We start from the raw sequence: 25,934 nt of genomic DNA, 5'->3' as shown, positions 1-25,934 counted from the left end.
CTCCAAGGGTGACTGAGGCCTCTGATTCTTGGTAGGACAGGCACTGCTGGTGAGCTTGGGTGCCTAGCTCCTGCAAACACAGGGTTCCGCAGAGGCCTCACTCCAGGCAGCTCCCACTTATATAAAGACAAGGAAGCGGTGGCTGGAGAAATGTGTTAACTTGGAATTGGGAGTCAGACAGCCTTCAGATAATGAGTCCTCCAGTCACTGGCTGAATAACCTTAGAAAAAAATGCCTAATTGAATAGTTTCCTCATTTGTAAAATGAGGATGGTAATGGCTCCTTCCTTATGATTCTAGGATTAAAAAAGTCAATGCCTGGAAAATAGTTAGTGTTGCCCTGGCACACAAAGGAAGTGCTCAGAAAATGATAGCTGGATGGTGTTTGTTCTTCCTTGGTCTACTCTTCCTCTTCCTTAGTCTCCTCCTTTTCCCCTCTCCTCCTCCTCCTTCTTGTTCTTCATCATCATCACAATCACCACCACCAACATCATCACCATCACTGTCACCATCACCATCACCACCATCACCACCATCATCACCATTACCCTCACCACTATCACCACCACCATCACCACCATCATCACCATCACCACCACCATCACCACCATCATCACCATCATCACCACCATCACCACCATCATCACCATCACCACCACCACCATCACCACCATCACCACCACCATCACCACCACCATCACCACCATCATCACCATCACCACCACCACCATCACCACCACCATCACCACCACCACCACCACTATCACCACCACCACCATCACCACCACCACCACCACCACCACCACCATCATCACCACCATCACCACCATCATCACCATCACCACCACCACCATCACCATCACCACCACCATCACCATCACCACCATCACCACCATCACCACCACCATCATCACCATCACCACCACCATCAGCACCACCATCACCATCACCACCACCATCACCATCACCACCACCACCATCACCACCATCACCACCACCATCACCACCATCATCACCATCACCACCACCATCATCACCATCACCACCACCATCACCACCATCATCACTATCACCACCATCACCACCATCATCACCATCACCACCACCACCACCACAACCACCACCACCATCACCACCATCACCATCTCCACCATCACCACCACCACCATCACCCCCATCATTACCATCACCACCACCACCACCATGACCACCACCACCACCACTCTCACCATCATCATCACTGTCACCACCACCACCACCATCACTACCATCATCACCATCACCACTACCTCCATCTCCACCACTACCACCCCCACCACCACTCTCACCACCATCACCCCCATCATCACCATCATCACCATCACCACCATCATCATCGTCACCACTGCCACCATCATCACCATCAACCCCATCATCACCATCACCACCATCAGCACCATCAGCACCATCACCACCACCACCACCACTATCACCATTATCACCACCACCACCATCATAACCATCATCACTATTACCATCACCACAATCACCGTCATCACCATCACTGCCACACCATCATCACCACCACCACCACTACCACCACAATCATTATCATTATCCTAATGTTATTTTCTTGTTCTTTTTCAGCAAGCATTTTAATAGACAACAAGCTGGATAATGTCGAAACAAGACAAGGCTGCTTCTTTCACTTGTTTTTAAATTGCAGAAATGGATGTCTTCAGACCTCGTGAACTGTGGGCATATCAAAGATTGCCTTGGAAATGGCAAATATATATACTGCTTCATTTTACTAACCTGCATAAATCACTAAAACCAATAGCTTAAAGCATAGACACCTCCCAAAGATCTTCCCATCAGTTTGCAAGAGTGGGAACAACCAGAATCTTACCTGGGGTTGATGGAGCTGGAACTCCCAGACCAGGAGTTGGGGCAGGCTGCCTGCCCTAAGGAATTTGGGGAATCCTTGTTCAGAGTAGTGAAGCATACCACTTGGGGTTGCTGAGTTGTTTTGTCCTCTATTTTTTTCCTCTTCTTTTCTGCCCTAATAAACATTGGTATTAAATTTACTTTTAGTGGTCTCTTCCTTTCTCTCTCTCTCTCTCTCCCCCCTCTTTTTGTTTTTTTGAGATGGACTCTCACTCTGTCACTCAGTCTGGAGTACAGTGGCATGATCTTGGCTCACTGCAACCTCCGCCTCCCAGGTTCAAGTGATTCTCCTGCCTCAGCCTCCCGAGTAGCTGGGACTACAGGTGCACACCACCATGCCCAGCTAACTTTTGTATTTTTAGTAGAGACGGGGTTTCACCATGTTGACCAGGCTGGTCTCAACCTCCTGACCTCAGGTGATCCACCCGCCTTGGCCTCCCAAAGTGCTGGGATTACAGGTGTGAGCCACTGCGCCTGGCCTCTTTCTTTCTCTGTAAGTAGTGAAACAGAGATTTCCCTCTTTTGTTTATCTTTGCAAATCCAGCATCAGAAAGCTTACTGTTCTTTGAATGAATGAAAATACAAACACCCTGCAATGTTGCACAAGGGTTATGTATATATTTATATACATACATATATATATATATATATATGAGATTATTTGCCTAAGGCCAGTTCTGGAACTAGGGCCATTGCTTAATACCAGTTTTACACCCTGGTCTTTTAGCAAAGGCAACATTTCTTGTGAAAAGTGGGTTGTAGTTCCTGTATCCCGGAGGCCCTCACCTGCCCCACAGCCTTGGAATCAGATTGGACAATTAGAGGCCAAGAAAAGCAGAAATTTGGAGGGCAAGGGAAGGTGGGCCAAATGGTTCTGGGGATAGAAGAATCTGGCATCCTCAAAAAAAGGTAAGGAGGGATGCCCACACACCCTGGGCTACAGAGGAGGGCTTGTCCCAAGGGAGGTTGGGTGGTGTATTAGTTCATTATTGCATTCCTATAAAGAAATATCTAAGACTGGGTAATTTATACAGAAAAGAGGTTTAATTGGCTCACAGTTCTGCAGGCTGTACAGGAAGCATGATGATGGCACCTGCTTGGCTTCTGGGGAGGCCTCAGGAAACTTACAATTATGGTGAAAGGTGAAGTGGGAGCAGTCACATGGCCAGAGCAAGAGCAAGAGAAGAAGCGGGAAGATGCCACACACTTTTAAACAACCAGATCTTGTGAGAACCCACTCACTAGTGTGAGAACAGTACCAAGGGGATGGTACTACACCGTTAATGAGAAACTGCCCCCATGATCTAATTAGCTCCCACCAGGCCCCACTTCCAACATTGGGGATTAAATTTCAACATGCAATTTGGGTAGGGACATAGATCCAAACTATATTAGGTGTGTTCATCTAGGGATAAAGGCACTGAATCTCTCAATAACAATACCAACATTTTGGGTCAAACTCCGTACAGATGGTCCCTGAGTTCTAGTGGTGTGAAAGTGATATGCCCTCAGCCAAAACCATACTTCAAGAACCCATACAACCGTTCTGGTTCTCACTTTTAGTACAGCATTCAATAAATTACATGAGCTCTTCAACACTTATTATAAAATAGGCTTTGTGTTAGATGATCTTGCCCAACTGTAGGCTAATGTAAGGGTTCTGAGCACATTTACAGGCTAAGCTGTGATGTTTGGTAGGTTAGGTGTATTAAATGCACCTTCAATTTCCAGTGGGTTTATTAGGATGTAACTGCTTTGTAAGTCTAGGAGCATCTGTACTATCCCCAACTTATAAATGAGGAAACTGAAGTTTACAGAATTTAGGCAGTGTATTAGTTTTCTATTTTGACTGTAATTACTTAGTGGGTTAAAACAACACATTAATTATCTTATGTTCTGTATGTTAGAAGTTCAAAAGGAGTCTCCTGGGTTAAATCAATGTGTCAGCAGGGCTGCATACTTCTCCTCTCTGGAGGCTCTTGGGGTGAATCTATTTCCTTGTCTTTTCCAGCTACCTGCCTTTCTTAGCTCATGACTCCTTCCATCTCAAAGCCACCAATGGTGAGTTGAGCCTTACATCATATCACTCTGCCTTTCTCTTCTGCCTCCATCTTCCACTTTTAAGGGCCTTTATGATTACATTGGGCCCTTTAGATAACTCAGAATAATTTCTCTATCTTAAGATCAGTTGATTAACAACTTTAATTCCACCCACAATGCTAATACCCCCTTGCCATATAAGGTAACATTTTCGCAAGTTCCAGGGATTAGGACATGGACATCTTTGGGGAAGCCATCATTCTGCCTACCCTAGGCAGTTTGTTCAGGTTCTTACAGCTGGTGGGTAGAGGACCTGGGATTTGAACCTGGGAAGCCCCTCACTACTATGCCCACCCTCCCCCCATCCACAAACACTCTGCACTTCTGCCCTAAACCTGATATTCTTATGCCTTGAATGAAGTAGTTTTCTAAACCGAGTTCCTTAAGGGATGAGGATGTGTCTTATTAAGACTCAACTGCGCTCCTTACCTAGCTGGGATGTCATCTGAGCACAGGCACCTTCCATGGGCTCTGATATTTAGTGCTAGGACTTGCCCAGGGTACCTGGAACAAGGGTGGACAGAAGGCTCCCTTGTCCACCTCCCCACCTGCCTCTCAGAGTGGTTTACAAGAAGTAGGAGCTGAATCTGTGCATGTGGGACAGACTGCACAGGAACGAGACTAGCAGGTCCCAAAAGAGAGAAGGAGGGAAGCAGAATTAAAAATAAATCTGACCCACAGGGAGCCAGGTTCCTGCATCCAGGTAGAGAAGGAAGGGCTTCCTCGAGGCTCTAAGGACCCTGGGTACGGCCCACATATCAGGGGCAAAAACTTCCTTTAAGAACAAAGAGGATTCTTCATCAGTCACATACATCCTGGTTCTCAGCCTCCTCCCCTTGACACACAAAATGCATGTGTTTACCCAGAACACACTCTCCTGAGGCCCACAGATGAAGGGGCTGAAGCGCAGCAATTCACAGTGAGCTTGCTGCAACTTCACACCCCATTTGGCCACCACCAAAGTTTCTCAGAAGGCAGGTGAGTGACAGAAATCTTGAAAGTGGTGGACAGCAGTAATTCATAATCCAGGCTTGGAGCCGCACTACCTGCATTCAAATTCTGGCTCCACTGACTAGCTATGTGTCCTTGGGCAAGCTGATTAACCTCTTTGGGCCTGAGTTTCCTTACTGTAGAATGGGAATGATTATAGTACTTAGTTCAAAATGCCATTGTGATAATTAGTTTATTGGGTAAGCTCTCCATGAAACTAGCTATTACTGTTTTTAAAATTCTTGGGCATTATTCTATTAATCAAGACAAATGGTCTGTCTCTCTCTCTCTATATATATTTTAAAAAACTATTATTTTGAGAAGAGGTGGAGAGTGTTTGGGAGACCTAGAGTCAAAAGGCCTCCCTACTTGAGAAAGGGTTGCTTTATTTACAGTATTGCATCTTCCTATCTATGAACCTGGTCTATCTCTCCATTTACTTAGGCCATTTTTATGTCCATCATTAAAATTTTGTAATTTTCTTTGTAAAGATCATATATATGTTTTTAAAACAGCACTAAGCCTAGATATATTATGGATCTTTATGAATTATAACTGGAATTTTCTTAAATTTACATTTTCTAGTTGGTTATTCTGGTATGTGTAGGAATAATATTGATTTTTATACATTGTTCGTATCCAAAAGCATCCCTCCTGGGAAAGTTCTGTGGTGGAGCAGAAACAACTTTACCAAGAGTACCTCCAGTGGGGCAGCTCATAGGCTTCCGAGCTACTGGCAGAAGCATTCAGTCTTATTGACTAATACATGTGCTTCCTGAAACAGACAGAGACCATTGGCTCCTATGGTCTGGGTTTGGGGTCAGAAAAAATGGGCAGAAGGATTTCCAGAGGGAATTGCATTTCATATTTCATCTAACCAACACTGAGACCCTTGCAAAAAAGTGTGATTATTCTTCCCAGAGGTTCAAAGAGAAATAAGATCCCAGTTCAAATGAACTTACTGTCTAGTGGTGGAGACAGATATATAAGCAGGTAGCTGCTCTATAGATCAGGGGTTGGTAAACTTTTTCTGTAAATGGCCTGATAGCAAGTATTTTTATCTTGTGAGCCATGTCATCTCTGTCATACAACTACTTTGCTATTGTATTTGTAAAGCAGCCAAAGACAGTAAGTAAACAGACGGGCATGGCTACTATATAGAGGGATAAGTAGGGGACAAGAATGGGGTAAATGGTGGACTGGAAAGAAACCTAGTTTTCGAGTAAGACAGATTCTAATTGCAATTTAACCTTCTGCTGAGTGCTGTGATTGGGTGAATCACTTAATTTCTCCAGGTCTACTGCTCCCCTATCTTTATATGGGATAGTCATATTGGTTTCTATGTTGCTGGGAGTATTAAATGGGACAACTGCTAACATTCTATTGAGCACTTGAAATGTACCAACCACCATGCTAATTCCTTCACTGTATTCATTTAATCTTCACAATAATCCTGTGAGGTAGGTACAGTTATTATCCCCATTTTACAGATGTGGGCTCTTGATGTTTTGTGATGGACCCAAAGTCATTAAGTCACAAAATTAGGAAGTGACTTGACCCAGAAGCCACAGTGTTAGCTCTGTGCTGTGCTTCTTCCTCAGGGCCCATAGAAAGTGTCCATCTCAGAGGCTGGCACACGTGAGCTGGCCAAAAAACATCGCAGTAGTTCCCCCATCTGTGGTTTCTCTTTCTGAGGTTTCAGTTACCCAAGGTCAACCACAGTCTGAAAACATTTAATGGAAAATTCCAGAAATAAACAATTCATCAGTTGTAAATTACGCACCGTCCTGAGTAACGTGATGAAATCTCACGCCATCCTGCTGCTTCCTGCCTTGGGCATGAATCACTCCTCTGTGTGTACTACCTGCCCTGTTAGTCAGTTAGTAGCTGGCTCGATTATCAGATTGACTGTCAGGTGGCATTATGGCAGTGCTTGTGTTCAAGGAACCCTTCTTTTACTTAATAATGCCCCCACATTGCAAGAGTAATGATGCTGGCAATTCAGATATGCCAAAGAGAAACCATAATGTGCTACCTTTAAGTGAAAAGGTGAAGGTTTTCAACTTAGTTTAGAAAAAAAAAAAACGTGTGCTGAGATTGCCAAGATCTGTGGTAAGAACAAATCTTCTATCTGAGAAATTGTGAAGAAGGAAAAATAAATTTGTGCTAGTTTTGCTGTTACACCTTGAACTGCAAAAGTTAATGGCTACAGTGAAAAATGCTTCGTTAAGATGGAAAAGTTCTAAAACATGTGGGTGGAAGATGTGAACAGAAATGTGGTCGGCAATTGGGTTCAATACTATGCTTGGTTTCAGACATCCACTGGGGGTCCTGGCATTCCCCGTGGATAAGGGAGGTGGCTGTTGTTTGCTGGAGCAGTAGCTGAGAGGCACAGACAATTTCAGTGTACTGTATCTCCATGCCTAGCTCATTGCTCTGCGCATAGGTAGCACTCACTAATATTTGTTTGTTGAGAGGTGAGTTCTTTCCGTGTCCTGCCCTGCCCCACCCCAGCACCGAATTGCAAACATGGTACGATGATAACTCTTTCCCTGAGGCAGAGGGTTAGGGATGGCTCAAGACAAGGCATTACTGGAAGCTTACTTAGCAGGAGGGGTAAGAAGCCGTCTTCCAGGTGGAAAAGGGGAGGAAGGGCATTTCAGTCCGAAGGAAAAGCTCTTTGCAAAGGTGCACTTTTCTATACCACCTGGACTTTGTTCCAAACCCTTACTCCTCCTTCCTCTGGCAGCTTTCTGTCATGGACAGTGCTCTGATGCCAGACGCTGGCTGGCCTTGATTGCTTTTGGCTTCTGGATCTGGTTTCTTGGTTTGTTTGTTCTTTGCTTATTTATTCCCTATGTGTTAGGCACTGCACTAGGTACTGGAGACTCCTCCTGAAATTCCCACTTAAACAGAGGCCAGTACGGAAGAACACATTGTGTGCTGAATGTTAGGAAGGAGCAGTCAAGATGACCAGGTATGTGGCCATTGACAGGTACCCCACCCAGAGCTGCTTGTCAGGAAAGGCTCTAGGAAGAGGGGGTACCTTCAGTGATTTGTCAAGGAATTAGCTTGACAAAGGAGATGGAGATGGGGATACAAGGCAGGGAAGGGTGGGGGTAGAAGGAGTGGCACAGGATGGAGGTGGAGAGAGTTGTTGCAGGCAGAGGCAGCAGCAAGTGCAAAGACCCTAAGTTGGGGAAGGAGCAGGTTTGTCCTAGGAGCTTCCAGAAGGTCACCGTGGCCTTCCCTAAAGAGTGAGGGGACAGTGTCTGCAATGAGCCTGGGAGGCAGGCAGGGGCCAGGTTTATGGGCCTCACAGCCCTTTGTAAGGAATTTGGATGTTATCCCAATGATACAGGGAAACAGATGGGCGTGGAGGCAGGAAGCCACAGTGAGTTCTCTGATTTCAAATCAGAACATGACTCTACTCCCACGATCCAGCAAGTGTCATACAGCCAAGTTACCCTCCCCCAAAACCTGTAAACTCACCGGAGAGCAAACAAGCTCCTGCTTCAGAGGTTCTTCAATTGATTAAAATCGACAAGTTATTTCTTGTGAGGTTCAGTTTTCAGGTGGTTGAAATCTCTCTTTCTCTTTCTAATTACACGTGGGCCCTGCTTTTCCTCCATCCAGGTCATGTCAATATGTGTCTTGTCTTCTCTTGTGGTTTAATGAGTAGCTACAGCTTCTGTTCTCAAAGTGTGTCCCCCAGGCAACCTGTTAGACATGCAAACTCTCAGGCCCAACTCAGATCTTCTGTTGCCAGAAAGGAGTCTCCACCCAGACCCCAAGAGTGGGTTCTTGGATCTCATGCAAGAAAGAATTTACAGCAAGTTGCAGAGTGCAGTGTAGTGAAGATAGTTTATTAAAGACTGCTCTATTTCAGAGTAGGCTGTCCTCCAAAAGCAAGAGAAGGAACGCCCCTACCTCAAATACAGTGCTTGCTTGTATAGGATAACAGAGCTGAAAATAATGGCCTTATGTGCTTTACTACAAAGGCTCATGACAAGCTTGTGACAGGCTGTTAGTATTGTTATTCTCTTGTGTAACTATTGATTTTTGCAAACATTTATGAACATACTATTATCTCTAAAGCAAAACCTATTCTTAAACTAAGAATGCTTTTTGTTATTAAGATATTGGGACATCAGGAGATTTCCTTAAGTTCTGAGTCCTGTTCCATTAGTAAGCATCATTAATCTGTTCCCTCAGCCATAAACATCTTGTGACCAGGAGTGCATAGCCTCCTGGGATTGTAACCCAGCAGGTCTGACTTTCTTCAGTTCTTATTCAAGATGGAGTTACCCTGGTTCGGATGTCTGTGACACTTCTGAATCAGAAACTCTGGGGCTGAGGCCCAGCCATCTGGATTTTCATAAGCCCTCCTGGTGATTCTGATGCATGCTGGAGTTTGGGAACCACCAGCATAGAGCTTCCTGAAGCTTCATGTGTGGAAAGAACCTCAGGCTGACAAGAAACAACAGATGCTGTTGAGGTTGTGGAGAAATAGGAACGCTTTTACACTGTTGGTGGGAGTGTAAATTAGTTCAACCATTGTGGAAGACAGTGTGGCAATTCCTCAGAGATCTAGAACCAGAAATACCATTTGACCCAGCAATCCCATTACTGGGTACATACCCCCCAAAATATAAATAATTCTATCATAAAGATACATGGACTCGTATGTTCATTGCAGCGCTATTCGCAATAGCAAAGACGTGGAATCAACCAAAATGCCCATCAATGATAGACTTGATAAAGAAAATGTGCTACATATACACCATGAAATACTATGCAGCCATAAAAAGGAACAAGATCATGTCCTTTGCAGGAACATGGATGGAGCTGGAAGCTATTATCCTTAGCAAACTAATGCAGGAGCAGAAAACCAAACACCACATATTCTCACTTACAAGTGGGAGCTGAACAATGAGAACGCATGGACACAGGGAAGGGAGCAACACACACTGGGGCCTGTCAGGGGGTGGGATGGGGGAGGAAGAGCATTAAGAAAAATAGCTAAAGCATGCTGGGCTTAATACCCAGGTGATGGGTTGATAGGTGCATCAAACCACCATGGCACACGTTTACCTATGTAACAAACCTGTACATCCTGCACCCCCAGAACTTAAAAATAAAAATTAAAAACAAAAGGAACCTGAGACTGAGACCTGGGAGACCTGGGTTCTCTTCCCCTTTACTCATTTCTCTAAAAAATAAGAAATATATTCTGAGACCTACTGTGTACCTTGTACTGCTCTAGGCTCTAGGAGTGCAGTGATGAACCAGACAGACAAGGCTGATTTAAAAAAAAAGGTTGTAAAATTCATATAACATAAAATTAACCATTTTAACCATTTTAAAGTATACAATTCAGTGGTGTTTAGTACATTTGCAATGTTGCACAACCATCACCACCATTTATCCCAGAACTTTTTTTTTGTTTTTTGAGACAGTCTTGCTCTGTCTCTCAGGCTGAAGTGCAGTGGCATGATCTCAGCTCACTGCAACCTTCGCCTCCTGGGTTTAAGCAATTCTCTGCCTCAGCCTCCTGAGTAGAGTAGCTGGGACTATGGGCGCGTGCCACCGTGCCCAGCTAATTTTTGTATTTGTAGTAGAGACAGTGTTTCACCGTGTTGGCCAGGCTGGTCCTGAACTCCTGAGCTCAGGTGATCCACCCGCCTCGGCCTCCCAAAGTGCGGGGATTACAGGCGTGAGTCACTGCACCTCGCCTATCCCAGAACATTTTGCTACCCCTAAATGAAACCCCTTACTCATTAGGCAGTCACTCCCCATTTCTCCCTCCTTCCAGCCCCTGGCAACCACCAATCTACTTTCTATCCTTATGCATTTGCCTATTTGGGGTATTTCACATAAGTTGAATCATACAATATGTGGCCTTTTGTATCTGACTTCTTTTACTCAGCACATGTTCTTAAGGTCAGCAATGTTGTAGCATGTATCAGCACTTCATTCCTTTCTAGGACTGAATAATATTCCATTGTATGGTTATACCACATTTTATTTATCCACTCTTCAGTTGATAGACATTTGGGTTGCTTCCACCTTTTAGCTATTGTGAGCCATGCTGCTATGAACATTCTTGTACAGGTTTTTGTTTGAGAACCTGTTTGCAATTCCTTAGGGTATATACCTTGGAGTAGAATTGCTGGATTGAATGGTAATTCTCTGTTTAACTTTTGAGGAAACAACAAACTATTTTCCACAGTGGCTGCCCCATTTTACATTCCCATTAGCAAGGTACAAGTGTTCCAATTTCTCTATGCCCTTGTCAACAACTTATTTCCCCCTGCCACCCCCTTTTTTTAAATTAAAAAATTAAGCCATATGGGTGTGAAGTGGTAGCTTACTGTGGTTTTGATTTGCATTCCCCTAACAACTAATAATGTCAGTATCTTTTCATGTGCTCATTGGCCATTTGCATATTTTCTTTGGAGAAATGTCTATTTAAGTCCTTTATCCATTTACAAATTCTGCTGATGTTTTTGTAGTGACTAGAGCACAGCTTACTCAGGGTGAAATCTTGGACAGGTACTGAACCTTTCCTGCCTCAGTTCCCTCTTCTGTAAAATGAGGGTTAAGGACAGCATCCACAGTAAACGGTGGTTGTGAAAATTTCATGGCTCACTGTGAGTAAAGCTTTTGGAACTTTGCTTAGGACATTATCGGTTTGCACTCTGTAATTGATACCCCTTATTATACATGAGATGAGTCTAACAATAGTAACTGAATAAGAAATTACCAGAGATTAATACCTGCTGGGAAATATATAAAACCGTGATGCAACAGAGTGACTGGAAGGCTATTTTAGGTTGGGTGGACAAGGAAGGCTTTTCGGAGGAGGTGACATTTGAGCTGACACCGGAATGACAGGAAGGAGCCGACTGTGTGAAGACCCACGTACAGGAAGGGCATTTCAGGCTGAGGGAATGGCTCAGGGAAAGGTCTTAGGCAGGAACAAGCCTGGCCAGTTCAAGGGGCTGCTTGAGAGAAGGCCAGAGCTGCTTGGGTGGGGGATGGGGAGGCTGGGCTTTCTGCGCATGGGGTCCTGGCCGACAGCAACAGCATGAGAAGGGATAAGCTTTGGAGTCAGGAAGCCAGGGTTGCAGGTCTTTGCTTATTAGGAAAACCTGAGACACATTACCTAGTCCATTTGGAAAAGGCCTCCATCTTCTCATGTTAAAATAGAGGCTGGTTATACCTACTTCATGGGGCTACTGTGAAATGCAAATAAGAAAAACTAAAGTGGGGACACACATTTTAGATGGCATTAATCGCATCACTGTGGAGTAGGAGCTGCTCAGTTGCAGTTAGCTCATCCCCTCGTCCTGGCCAAAAAGAGAATATGCAGTGTGGGTGTGTCTGAAAATGTGTTTTCACGGAGTGCTAGGGGACCTGTGTTTCTCTACGGCAGTGTTGTGGTTCTTGCAACTTGCTTAGCCTCCCTCCTGCCTTCACACCTTCCTTGGACCTTCCCTCAAGGTCCAGTCCAGTTCAGCTTTTATTAAGCACCCACTGTGCGCCAGGCGCGAATGAGGCTCTGAAGGTGATGACACGGTCTATGTCTTCAAGGAGTTCATCAGACACCTCTTCCACAAGTTGCCTTCCTTTTGCGGCAGCCAGAATTACTGCCGCCTGTCCTGCATTGCTGTAGCACTTCATCCTTAGGGAACAAAGGAGGTACACGCAGAACAGCTTGGGTTTTTGAGCCCGTGATGTGCAGACTAGAATCCTGGTCTCCTTTTAACTAGTATCCATGGGGTACACACACACACATACACACACACACAGCCCAGTGCAGTGGCTGAGAGCACTCTGAAGCCAGGCTGCCTAGATTAAACACTAGACTCACGCTCACTAGTTACTTAACCTCTCTGTGCCTCGGTTTTCTCATCTGGGAAATGGAGGCAATAGTATACTTACAGGGTTGTGATGAGGATTCCACACAGGTAATTTTAATATAGGTAAAGCACTAGAAGAAAGCCTGGCAGACAAGAGCTATGTAAACATTTGTTTATTAAAATCAACACAAATGAATAAAAACATCAGCTTTGTGACCTGGACAAGCCATGTGACAGCTGGGGCCTCAGTTTCCAAATCTGGGGCTATCATCAGGCTCCAAGGGATAACCGTGTGCACAGTGTCTGGTACTGGGAGTCTCCACAAACGCCACCCCCTTCCTTCCTCTCAGCCATGTGTCACACTGGGACCCTGTCTGTCTTTCCCGTCACTCCTCAAGAGCAGAGGCACATGCCTGAGCAACAGCACAGAGGCACACTGCTTAAGGTTCTCAGGCATCTGTGTTCTCTGGAATTGGACAAGGAGAGCAGAAATTGCTTCTCTGGTTTGGAAGAGCAAATGGACATGGGGTGTATGTGCGCGCGTGCTTGCGTTGGGGCGGGCGGTGGAGACACAGCACCGGCCACACCCCCGCCAGTCCACACAGAGCTGCTCTGTGCAAAGAGCGACTTGACTGCGACTCTGGCCGCCCGGAGCGAGGGCGGGCGCGGGGGCTGCGAGGGCCCGGTCGGCCACTAGGGGTCAGTGTGTCTCCGCCGCAGGCGCCCGCGCGCCGCTTACCTGATTGGGGCAGGCGCCCGCTGACAGCTCTTGACAGTTTGCAACATTTCCTGCCTAACATTAAAAAAAAATTAATTAATGTATCTTTCTCCGTAGTAAAGAAGGGAGCCCAGACAACCGAAATAACAAGCCGGCTCTCTTTGCAGGAAAATGCAGAAGGCGGTTAAACCGTCCCGTCCTTCGCATTCCTGGGCTGGAGGAATAAGGATCCAATTGTGGTTTCTGCCCTGGTTATCTTGGTGCCGCCGAGGGGGCCACCGGGGAAAATCTGCTGAATTCTTCCTTTTCTATTTTCTGCCTCGGCGAGGAGGAGGGCGTTAATGCCGGTTGGCAGTTACATGAAACTGAGATGGATGGTAATGGGGTGTGTTAGCAAACAAGGGCAGGAAATAAAGTGTCATATTTTCTGGAGGGTGAACCGCTCCCCGGAGACAGAGCTGCACCAGGCGTCTGCAGAGGAGACACTTTGAAGGAAAAAAAAAAAAAAACCCTGTATAATCTCTCTCTCTCTTCACTTTCCTGTGCCTCCTTGGTGAGACATAAATTCAGTTTTATCCTCAGTCTAGCTAACAGGCAAATAACAGGGCACAAAAAAAGAAAAGAAAAACCCACTTGGATTTCTACTTCAATGTTCAGTACTTATTCTCTTGTTTCAAGCTGAGTCTGGAGGTAAAGAGAACTTCAGGACTTGGAGGCAGACTTCACAACATCAGAGCTACCTGCCTGGAATCTCGAACTGAGTGTCCCTGGAATCAACTGTGTGTGGTCATCAAGGCCCATCCCCAATCCTACCCGCTTGGCAGATAGGATGCCCTGAAGTTGCCTGCTTGCCGTTGCTTTGTACATGTGGGAAACACCCTCACCCCATTCCTGCATTCCCGTCACCCTCCTCCAAGGCACCCTCCTCTCCGATTCTTTTTGCAAGGACTCAAGACTCCTACTGTCCTGGCAGCCTGCCTCCCCCACTGTCCCTTTCTCTGGAGGATGAGCTCTTTGAAAGCCTGGCTACTGTCTCATTCTTCTTTGTAGCCCTAGCACCTGGCACAGTTCCTAGTGCATTGTTAGGAGGTGCTTAATATATGTTTGTGAGTGAATATATGATATCTTGAACTCCTCTGCTAGAAATAAGGGCCGGTGCATACTGAACATATCATATCCCTGTCCTAAATGCTTTGCATGCTTTCTCTCATTTAATCCTTACACCAGCCCTGTGAGATAGGAACTAGAAATGACGTCATCATCATCATCATCATCATCATCATCATCCCATTTTACAGATTGGAAAGTTTATCCTTAGCGGGGGCAGCCGACTTGCCCACAGTTACAGAACCTGGCAACTGCAGAGCAGGAAGACAGACCCATCAGTCGATGCTTCAGACCTCTCTCTCCTTGGGCAGCGTCTAAATCCCTTGCATGGCATTTCACACTTACTAATTTATGTTACTGTAAATACACTGTGCTCTTGTTTGATCTCCTTGCAAAAATGTAAACTCCTTGAGGTCAGCACTGTGGCTATGGTTTCTCTGTGGCCCTCAAGAGAGAAAAGACCAAATTAGGGCAGTGGTCTGAGTCCTCTGGAAGTGGGCCTTTGGGTTTGTCTTTGCTTTGGACTGGATGGATCTCCATGGGGCCCGACTACTTCTGAACTGTGGAGTTTGAGTTCCTGGGTGAAAATTCCACCTCTACTGCTTGCTAAACTGGACTGTCACTTAAGCCTCTCTGGGTCTTGGTTTCCTCATTTGCAAAATGGGGGTAATAGTAGCCCCTACCTCTCAGAGGTATCATGAGGATGAAATGAATTAGTGTATTTGTTTTGAATGGTGCTTGGCACAAATCTCCACTAAGTGTTAGTGGTTCTTATTTTGAGACACTGGACACAGAATTTGCATTCTTTGCTGCCACTTGTGACCTGGATGTTTGTCCTTATTCAGTTCATCAAATGACTGTGGGCCTCATAACTCCCTCTTTCTCTTTTAAAAAGTCATTCTTCCATGAAAAACAAACAGTACACCAAACCAACAACCTTGCACGTTTGAGAAGACAAAGGAAGACAAACATTTGGCATCCCACCTTAGGCATTCACTTCTTGTTGCTTATTAACAATATATAAATCAACAAGGATATCCATATTAGGCTTGATACTCGATATATTTGGTATATGGCTGCTTTGAGTGGACACGCGCTCACAATTAATGATGCCAGCCGGCTTCTCCGGATGGATATAAATACTCTAGGAAGAGAAACCCAAGACCAAAGGCTTGGGGCACCCCACGCTGTCAGCACCAGCTCATGCTCTTCCTGTGGATGATGCAGCATGACCTGACACTTATTCCTTCCTGAGAGCTGGGTGAACCCACTACAGCCACATTTTTGTCAGTATTCCCAGTGGTGTCACGAGACACCACGTTCTCCAAGACCAAAATGCATACTATTGAGTATTCTCCAGAAAGTGGATGGAGAGGAAGACTCAGATCTCTTTGTGGGGGTGGGGACTCAGGCTGCTTGGGAGTGATTCTCACAGTTACCACTCAGTCTCCAAACATTTAGGAAGCACTTGCTATATTCATGGACACAGTACTAGGTGTGGGGATATTGGTGGGTCCATCTCCATGGAGGATGCAGCCTAATGGGGAAAAATAATTACTGTTCTGCTGAGTGTTGGGAAGGAGAAGGAGAAGGCCAGTGTGCTCAGAGTGCTATGGAGTTTATATAGGGGTGAGGGGACCCTATTTTGGCCCAGAGATCAGGGAAGGCCTCCAGAGGATTGCTGTCTGGAATGAACAGCAGGTAGCTAGGCAGAGAGGAGGTGGAGTGTTCCAAGCTTGTGCTAGACCCCGAAATTGAACATGTGGAAGGTTTGAGAAAACAGAGAAAAGTCCTGCAGGGTTGGAGTGGAGAGAACAACAGGGAAGGGAGAGTGAGTTGAGGTGAGCTTGCAGAGATGGGGCAGGGGTGGGGTAGGCCATCCATAGCCTTGATTGATAGCCACAGTAAGGCTTTGAGGATTCATTACAAGGGTAATAGGATTCAGCAGAAGTATTTTAAACAAGGAGAAGAGGGTAATGAGATTTACATCTAAAAAATGCCTCTTGTACCTATCTGCAGTATGGAGCGGAGAGGGTTAGAGAGAAGCCAAGGCAGCATGGGAGATTAACTAGGAACCTCTGTAGTAGGCAGCGGGGAGAGATGAATGTGGCCTGGAGTAGGGTGGGAGGGGTCAGGGCAGAGAAGGTGGGTGGATTCTACAAACATTTAGGTGACAGAATTGATAGGATGTGGGAAGAACGGAGAAAGAGGAAGCACAGAAGACTTCCAGGTTTTGAGTTTGAACAGAAGAGTGGATGGTGGAAGGGAGTGGGTTTGGGGCAGAGCAGGTCATGTGTTCAATTGACATTGAGGTCCTAGTGAGATGTCCAGGGGCAGGTGTCAGGTAGGGTCTGGCATGCAGCTGATAGGCTGGGCTGGTGTTGTAGATTGTGAATCATTGGCTCATAGATGGTATTTAATGCCATGGAGTGGGTGAGGTGGCCCAACCGAGTGAGCAGGGCAGTGCTGGAATGGAGAAGGTGAATGGCGTTCCTGGAATTGGAGGGGCTGTATAAGGGAAGACCACACATGGCGGGGTTAGGCTCTCCTACAGGATGATTTGGCATTTGTTTGGGAAACCAATCTTAGGTGGCAAACCATTTTTTATACTTTTATGTTTTTGGAAGAAATAGTAGTGACTTGAAATTTCAGCCACATGATGAATCTTCAGTCATTCTTAGCTTGCTTTGGGGAGTTGGCAGAACCTTGTTGAGGTCGAAAAGCCATAGGTCCTTTGCTGCTGCTTTGTTTTGCTGAAATTCTTCCCATGTGATCTTGTTGGAACAAGGACCTTTCTTGGGTGTTCCTCTCTGTCCTTTGGCCCATTATAGTACTTCCTAGGTAGCCTTTGGGGCAAGGCGAAAATTCCTGAAAAAAGCAAGTTTGTAAGGGTATCTTCTCTCAATTGATGGCCTGTCTGACTTGGTGTGTCTGTGTGTGTATATATATATATATATAAAATGTATTATACATATTTGTATGTATATTATATATACTAATATAATAATATATTTATATATAATTTATTTAAGTAAATTAATATAACATGTAGTATTATATATAATAATATATAATATAATATTATATAATAATATATAATTATATATTATTATATTATATATATATTATATATATTATATATATATAAAAATGGAGACAGAGTCTCACTCTATTGCTCAGGCTGAAGTGCAGTGGCAGGATGATAGCTCACTGCAGGCTTGAACTCCTGGGCTCAAGTGACACACCTGCCTCAGCCTCCCGAGTAGCTGGGACTACAGGTGCATGCCACCATGCCTGGCTAATTTTTAAATTTCTTTGTAGAGATAGGGAGCTCAATATGTTGCCCAGGTTAGTCTTGAACCCGTGGGCTCAAGGGGTCCTCCTGCCTCAGACTCCCGAGTGGCTGAGATTACAGGCGTGAGCCACCTCGCCCTGTCTGGATTAGGTATTAATTAGTGGGAAGGGCTGCTTTGGAAGGAGGAGTGCCCCTAAATTTAAATGGATGACCCAGCCTTCATCCTCTCACCTTTACACTCTCTCTGATTCCAACTTCCCAAATGTGTGTGAGGTGCTCTGCTGATGGCAGGGAGATAATGTTAAGTAGCAAACAGACATGGCATTAAATTACATTAAATCACAGAGTGATGAACTTACTTTATTTTTAATCCTGCTCTGAAAAGGAGAAAATTCCAGGATTTTTTAACGCTTACTTATCTCTCCATTTTAACAAACAGTGAGCAGGCCCCTGGGGCCAGACGGGACCTCAGCCAGCACTGCTACCTAGTGATAGTTGTTTTATTTTCATCAATTTTTTATTTTTCCTTCACTTTATGGCAAGCGACGCTAGTTTGCTTTTACAATTGTAGTGCTGTTCACTGCATATTCCAGCCCCCTACTTTGTGGGGCTGTCTGTTGCCTCAGCTAACCTGGTCTATCCTGACTATGGCAGTAGTGATGTAATATATTCTTCTGAAGTAAATGTATTTGAGTAATTTTACAGTTCCCTACACAGCTATGGCAAAATATATGATGGTGGTAACATAAGCAGCAAAGTTTGGGAAAATGATGGACTAGATGATATAATTTTTTACCTAATTAGGATGATCAACCATCCTGGTTTTTCTGGAATTATGTTCCTGGGATATGAAACTTTCATTTTAGAACTAGGAAAGTCCCAGGAAAACCAGGATGAGCTGGTCAACCTGATCTTAAGTGGGTATCTTCACTAGTCAGTCTTAATTCAAGTGGGGTGGCTGGGTGTACCCCTCGGAGTCTACAGGGGCACTGGATGACATGAGGGAGTCAGTGGACATTTGCTAGGCCTCCCCTACCCAATCTGGTTGACTTTTCTCACCTGACAGATGAGGAAACCTAAATGGAGTAAAGTGACTGATTGGTTCAAGATTGCACAGATGGTAAGTGGCAGAATGAGGAATAGAACCACATCTCTTGACTGTTAGTTTCAGTTAGTTTTCTTCCCCGTGGGGGAGGTAGGCCTCTTTGCTCAACTCTGTCCTGCGCTTCACAGCCTCTGTTTGCTTTCAGGTGCATCTATAATAATGTTAAGACAAATAACAATTAGATGATATTAATTAAATTGAAACACTGTCCTAAGAGCTTTATGTATATTAGTCATTGATTTCCACAGTCATCCTCTGAGGTAGGTACTATTATTAACCCCTTTTTAGCCATAAGGAAACTGATATATCAAGAGGTTAAGTCACTTGCCCAAGGTCATCCAGCTGGTGAGTGTCAGAGGCAAGTTTTAGAGCCAAGGCTGTCTAATTTAAGAGTCCGTGTGCTTAACCACCAAGCTTCCCCACCCTCTGTGCTTGTGGTGTGTTTCTATGAACGCTGCTGTTCTATGGCAGCTCCCGGAAGGCCATGTCCACATTTATTTTGTGGGTGGTAGTGGAAAGGGTTCCGGTTTATGTATCACAAGACTGGGGTTGAATTCTGGCTCCAGCATTCACTTAATGTGCCTGGATCTTACTTGTGGGTAAAATAGGAAAATAATAATAATAAACAATATTATATCTATTTTTCTTTTCTTTGCTGTGTTTTCATAAGGATGACATGAGTAAGTGTATGTGAAGGGACTTTGTGAACAGCCAAATAACAACAGATATCAGTTAGTTTTTGTAAAACAGACAGTAGCATAACGAGATGCTTGTTAAAGGCATGATAATGATGTGTAAAGCCCACTGTGAAGAGGCGATGAATTGGCTAATCATAAAGGCTCTGATTAAAAGTCTAAATGGCAGAGACATAAATAGAAAGTACTCAATAACACTGTGGAATAGACAAATGAATGACGAGAGTTGGAAATAAGAACCATGACCTGGTCAAAAAAGACAAAGTGAAAAAGTGAAAAACAAAAACAAAAAGCCCTTGAAGCCTTGGTATTATATTGTTACTAGGTCCATTCACTTTACAGGTAAGGAAACCCAGGCATAAAGCGCCCAAGAGACTTGCACAGATCATACCTCTGCTCCCAGCTCTGTCCTCACCAGCTGCTGACACTGGACGTGGCTGTGAGCTCTTTGATCCTCATTTTCCTCCTCTGGCATCCAGGGTGGTGAGGAATAGATGATATATTTCACCTAACACTGAAATATGTCTTGAATATAACACTGAATATAACTTGAGCACATCAAGTGCTCAGCATAGTGCCTGGGAATAGTCGATATTAGCTATTATGATTACTGATGGAAGGGCCTGGGTTAAGGTGAACCAATAGTTACTACCTGGAAGATATTGATTTGTATTTCTCCATCTCTGCAGAGATGCTGAAAAAAGTTGCCACGAGAGGCTGTGAAATCTTCCTCTGGGTTCAAAACCTCTCTAATCCTTCCTGGAGGCAGAAGGATGCCTTCAAGATGCCTTGCAGCCTCTCTTTGACTCCAGCCCATCCTCTGGGTTTGAACCTGTCTTTTAGCCAATCCTTTCACATCTTCAACCTTTAGTAAAGAGGCTACCCAATAAAAAAAATTATCTGCTGCTCCCTTCAGCAATGAAATGCTTGGTGCTAACAAAGTGTCTTTCAGATGACCAGAGACACAGATTGCCCACAGGCTGAGCTTCTGGGAGCAATAGCAGGCTCTCTTGCTCCTCCCGCTCTCCCGCCACCCCCAGCATGTTATCTATGGGGACTGGAAAACATTATCAAAACAGGCCCCATCTGTTCCTGAAGTTGTGGAAGAGTACTTGTGAGATAAATTTACAGGGTCACTGGAAGACCCTCTAATTTTCTGGGAAATGACAAGGCATCTGTGGCCATGTTGTGTAAAATTTCCTCTTTTATACCCAAGTTACATGCCACGGACTATTTACTTGGAGTCTGAGGATATATTTACCATTCAGGCAACATCACAAGCTGTCAAAGAAATCTACTCAGAGTAGGATGTGTTGGGTGTCTCGCCTTTCTAAAAATGACACTCGCCCCCTGCTTTTTAATTTTTTTTAATAAATCTTTTTAGGTGCTGTGTTCACAGTGCAAATAGCTCAGAAAGGACACGGGAGTCAAAGTTTAAGTCAGGGCAGAAGTGTTGCATGGAAATAGGACTCAATCCGGCGGCTTTGCCAAGACAGGAAGCAGGCTGTATGTTGGATTTGCTCTACGATGTTCAACCAATGTATGCAGATGATGGGGGTGATGATATATTGATCCGCTGAGTAAGCACCTCCGGTGTTTGAAGGCTCTGTGTCATTCAGAGCAAACAATGGACAGCTACATAGTATAGAGAAGTTGCCTCCAAAGTCAATAGCTGAAGGAATGCTTTGGGGAGATATTAGAGACCATGTTTTTCCAAATTTAGAACCCGCTCACATTTCGTGGGTTCTGACATTAATATTGAGCTTGAACATCAAGTTCTGGCAAAATAAAATTTCCTGATTCAAAACAAGACGCTGTCTAAGGGATCCTGCGAGGGTGTCTTGGAAGTCCAGGGTCTCTTATAAAACAGCCTATTTGAGGATTCAAAGGTGAATGAACCAGGACCAGACTGATTCCATTTCCCTTGTAGTGCATGTGGCTTGTACAATTAGCAGCAGCTGGGTGGGAGTGGGGATGTGAAGGGGAGGAAAGGACTCTGGAAAAAGTGCATGTGAGATTTTGCTGACCAAAGACATTTGAAAATGAGTATGAATTCTCTGACCAGGTCTCGTGAATCTTGCGGACCTAGTTTTTGGTCTGATACATACCCAAGAAAAGTTGTTAGAAAACAGAGTGGGCATTAGGCCACCTCCCCGGGGACACAAGGACGGCCACTCTGGGCTCTGACTGTCTGTCTTTATCACAAAACCTTAATCTCCAGGACTGGTCTGGTTCCATACCTACTCCTTGGAAGGGGAAATGACTGCTGCCTTGTAATGATTTTGGCCTTGAGCTGGAGGCTCCCACAGCCTTGAGGTTAGGGTTGAGTGACCCCATATGCCAGCCCCTACAGTCTTCCTAAGATTCTCAAATCAAGCCACTTCTAGGCTTAGGAGCTCTCAGTAGCAGTTCTGCTGCTGTAGCTTAGAGTCCAGAGTCCCGAGCATGGACTGCCCCACCTTTTATGGGCAACCCCCTCCTGCCTCCCTCTCCAGTGTTGTCTGCTGCTGCTCCCCATACTGTATCCTCTAGTCCTGTTGAACCACTTTTGTCCCCATTGCAAAGCACAGTAAACTTCTGATGTCTTTGTCCTTGTTATTTGTTGTGCTTGAAATATCCTCTTCATCACTCCTCTCCTTATCTAAGAATCTTTCCCAGAAGCCACTCTCGAAGCCCAAGACTAGTTTAGTTTGGCTTTTCTCTGCTACCTCTGTGTGTGCATCCTGAACTTACCTCTGCTGTAGAGCTCTCTGTTCTCTGTATTGTAGCAGTCTATTTACATGTGTCATGAGTTGGAGCGCATTATATTTACCAGATTCGAGGGACAGCTGACTGTCCTGGGGTAGGGGCAATATGTCATATTAGGGAGTGAGGACTAGATTACAATTCGAGGAGTCTGTGCAGCAGGGAGGGTTCCATGTCAATAGCTTGGGCTTTGGGGAACTGGACAATTATTGGTGGGAAAGCAGCAAGATGGTAGAAGGCTGTAGCATGTAGAACATAATCCTTTACAGTAGCTTCTCAGATCTACAGTCAAATCACTAAACCCACAACATCACTGCTGGATTTGTATTTCTTGTGGAAAAATGGTAAAGGGGCTTAGAACTGTGTCCCAACTGCCTCAAGACCATCCTGGGATGACACCTATAGACACAGGAATGGAGACAGGATCAAGAAGAAGAAAGTGGGATTTCCATAAGTTGTGAGAAGGGAGTCTGGATTCATATAGGTTATGAAATTGGGGATTCAAGATATGGGTGATATTTGTTTGTCCTGTGAGCTCTGTTGTGGGGAGGAAGTGTAGCTTATTCATTGATGGATCTCCAGTGCTTCACATAGTGCCTGGCATATAGCATATGAGACTAAGTGAATAATTGTTGAATGAATGGAAAGATGGATGGGTGGGTGAGTGGAAATATGGATGGATGGATGAAGGGATGGATGGATGGAAAGATGATTGGATGGATGGGTGGATGTATGCATGTATGGGTGGATAGATGGATTGAAGGATAGATGGATAGGTGAATGAATAGATGAATGGGTGGGTAGGTGGGTGGATGAATAGACGGATGGATGGATGGATAGATGGATGATGGATAGATGAATGAATGGAAGGATGGATGAATAGATGGATGAAAGGGTGGATGGATGAGTGTATGAATAGATGGATGATGGATAGATGGATGGAGGAAAGATGGATGGATGGATAGATGAATGGAAGGGGGTTGGGTTGATAGGTGAAAGGGTAGATGGAAAAATGAATAGGTGATAGGTGGATGGGTGGATGGAAAGGTGGATGGATGGCAGGATGTATAACTGTTCCAAAGATGCAGAAAAATTAGTCATGATTTCCCTGTGCCTCAGCTGCCTTTCCTCATCCCGCTGCCTTCCTCAGCTGGCTTACTTGTAGTCCCCCTTCATAACACAGCATCTGAGGCAGAGAGAGGGCCAGGAACAAAGGCTTGGAGGCCAGAAGGAGCAAGGCCCAGCTGGGAAATGGCAAGAAGGTGTATGTTGTAAAGCACATTTTGAAGGAGCGGGCAGAGTTGGGCAGTGCAGCTGGAAAATTTTAATCAGAGGTCAGACCAGGAAAGGACTCTGTGCATCAGTCTAAGCCTTTAGGCTTTGTCCTAAAGCAGTGGGAATTGTTGAAAGGTTTCACACGGGGCAGCATCCTGAACATTTCCCTTCAATTTCTTTGTCTATATCACCTTTTAAACAGATGCTTCAAACTGCCCTTCCAGGAACACTGCAACTCAGGCAGAAACCAGGGCAGTCCTGTTTCAGCAGGAAGTCAGAAGTCTTGGGTTTATTTTGAGGCCTCACTCTTTCAGTGAGCTGAGTGACACTGACAGAGTCACTCTACCACGTGCCTTGGTTTTCTCATCTGTAAAGTGAATGAAATGGAACTTACTCAGGGCTGACTTTATGTATGCACAACTCGTGCAGCGACACTGGATCCCTTGCCCACAACAGTCCTGCACTTAGTTTAATGCTCTGCTGTCATTGTCTTGAAATTCTTATTAATTGGACAAAGAGCTCCACATTTCATTTTGAACTTGGCTCCGCAAACTATGTAGCCAGTGCTGAATTCACCTCATATCCACAACATTAACAGGGATATTGGGGTAAAATAAGATCCAGTATGTGAAAGGTCTTTAAAGATGATAGAACATGAAACAAAAATTAGGCCTTGTTGATACTTCTCTTATTGATATTTCCCAAGGTGACATAATCATTCTAAGTTTGCTGGTTCTCCTGCATGTCAGGTGATGGGTCCCAGACATAATTAAACTCAGTCATTGTCCTCATGAAACTCTAGTTGTTCAATAAAAGGTAGAATTGAAACTTGAACCTATGTCTTTAATACTCAAGTCCAGTGCTCTTTCCTCTATAGTTAACAGTTGCTAATATGTCTATCTGCTCCACTATTCTGTAAGAGACTTTGTGGCTGGGGAAAATTCTCTATCCTCATGTGTCTTGAACAGTCTTTTGTACGTACAAAGCACCCAGTAAATGTTTGTTGAATGAATTAATACACTTGAGAGACTGGCAAAATTATATTCCAAGCATCCTGCTTAAATCTCCTTTAATGCTTCTTGCTATTCTCAGAATAAAACTCAAACTCCCTATCTTGGCACAAGGATCTTAGTGGTCCAGCCTCTGCTCAGTTATTCACACCCACCGTGCGCCTGCCATCCCGGGGTCTTAAGACATGCCATTCCTTCTGCCTGGAACACTGTCCTTTGCTTCTCATCCATTGCCTGGCTACCCCCAGCTCATCATGTAACATCCCAAGCTTTACTTTCTCAGGGAGACCTAATGCTGCCTGTGCTGATCTCCCTGACCAAGTCACTGAAATCCTGATGGTCTCTCAAAGTACTGCAAATCCCCCTCTCCTAGTACTTGTTGATGACAATTTTGCACTTTTTTTTTAAATGTGGCTATGTGGATAGTTGCCTGCCTCTGCATTTGTAGGGCTACATTTGTGTTTGTTCTCTGAGATATTTCTGGTGATCAGTGCAAGCGCCTTTCACAGAATGGGTGCTCAATAAATATTTGGCGAGTGCATGAAGAAGAGTAAAGTGTTTGCAGTGTTTGTGCATGGATGTTTTCTCCAGCATGATGAGGGAAGTTCCTTTAGGCCTGGGACTATATAATAATCATATAACAATGACCCTGTAACGGGGCTTTTCATATGCACCTGATATTGTGCTAAGTCTTCCCGATGCACCATCTCATACCAGCCCCACAGTACATCTATGGGGTGGGACTGTGATCTCACTTCACAGATGGCGAGATTGAAGCTCACAGAGATTAAATGATGTCTCCAAGGTCATAGATCTAGTAAGGGGCAGTGTGAACTTGAGGTTAGCTCTGGCTAACACTGAAGTCTGGGTTCTTCATTCTTCTCTTTTACCACCTTCTGCTGCTGTTGCGTTTTTTCCAAACCTGACTCCTCCATGAGGGGCCACGCTGGTCTCCAGGGGTCACTAAATGTGCAGGAATCTGCTGGAGGGTCTGTGCTGCACACACGTGAGCCTTGACACACGTGACAGATATGAACAGTGGAGTGACACTACACAGGAGTGTCTGCAGGCACAGGGACCTGTCCTGGCTCTGCTCCCGATTGT

The 25,934-nt window shown here is 44.8% G+C and overlaps 1 protein-coding gene across 6 annotated transcripts in view; it reads left to right on the top strand.

Moving 5' to 3' along the window:
• The window catches only part of C17H17orf67 (chromosome 17 C17orf67 homolog), a 92,189-nt gene that overhangs the window by 40,609 nt on the left and 25,646 nt on the right, over positions 1 to 25,934 (top strand). For 4 of the 6 annotated variants that reach the window (XM_063799890.1, XM_063799889.1, XM_063799891.1 and 1 more), the window contains one exon: positions 1,626 to 2,065. The gene's annotated coding sequence lies outside the window, so the exon portion shown is untranslated. Of the gene's footprint in view, positions 1 to 1,625; positions 5,004 to 25,934 lie in introns of those variants that run through there. The other 2 variants (XR_010153357.1, XR_010153356.1) reach the window with 1 other exon arrangement.

Source organism: Pan troglodytes, chromosome 19 (assembly GCF_028858775.2).
Source record: "Pan troglodytes isolate AG18354 chromosome 19, NHGRI_mPanTro3-v2.0_pri, whole genome shotgun sequence".
In the NCBI taxonomy this organism is placed as follows: Eukaryota; Metazoa; Chordata; class Mammalia; order Primates; family Hominidae; genus Pan; species Pan troglodytes.
This window is presented reverse-complemented; position numbering and strand designations above follow the sequence as displayed.